Raw genomic sequence first — 963 nt, 5'->3', positions numbered from 1 at the left:
TCTTGCTCCCAGAGGGCAACCACCCAGCGACAACAAATAGCTAAGATCCTGAGGGAGAAACCTGTCTGGGTGTGCATGACAGCTGTGGACAACACCCTCTCCACACAGTCCCAACCAGGGGCTCTTCTGTTCTGGTCTCCCGGTCTTCAGCACTCTCTCCTCAGAGTAGATCTTGAATGGAGGATGGTTGTGTACAGGAAAGGAGACTTTTTGTGGGACATTATTTCAGAGAGCTTTCTGAATTAGTGAAACCATAGGATCCCAGATTTAGGAGTGGAAGGAACCTGAGGTCATCAGACCTAACCCCTGCAATTAACAGAAGAAACCAAGAGCCAGGGTGGTCAAGTGTCTTCAAGGTCATGGATAGTAAGGGGTAGGTTTTGAACCCTGGTCCTTTGTCTCCAAATCCAGAGTGCTTTTTTCTGTGGGTTGAGCAGAAACCTGAGACATCAATTGCTACTTTACTTCTTTGTTAGGCTTTGAAGATGAGGTGGGGGTTGTATGTGGGGAGTGGTCTCTTACGTACATTTTTTGTGGGAAATGGAGAGAAGCAATACTCCTTTGTATTTCCAGTGACCACTCAGTTTCTGAGTGGTCCATTGTATCATATGTGAAATCTCTCTGAAAAGGGATAGCTATGGCATATTAGGAACAGCACTGGATTTGGGGTAAAGGACCTGGGTTTGAATCCCAGTTCTGCCATTTTCTACCTTCATGACTTCAGGCAAGTCACATAATTTCTCTGGACCAGAGTTTCTAAAAATGAGATGGGGTAAATTAGATGGTCTTTAGGACCCCATTTAGCTCTAAATTCTATGCTCATAGGTTCCCTCCACCAAAAAACAAACAAAAACCTCCCAGCCTTTGGTCTACTCATGTTGGGAGAGTGTGTGTGTGTGTATGTGTGTGTGTGTGAGTGAGTGTGTGTGAAGGCCAAATACAGAAATCTGCTCATTTTTTTTT

The sequence above is a fragment of the Vombatus ursinus genome, unplaced genomic scaffold (assembly GCF_900497805.2).
Source record: "Vombatus ursinus unplaced genomic scaffold, bare-nosed wombat genome assembly UNPS02014959.1, whole genome shotgun sequence".
Classification (NCBI taxonomy): domain Eukaryota; kingdom Metazoa; phylum Chordata; class Mammalia; order Diprotodontia; family Vombatidae; genus Vombatus; species Vombatus ursinus.
The sequence above is the reverse complement of the archived record's forward strand: the minus strand, read 5'-3'. Positions refer to the sequence as shown.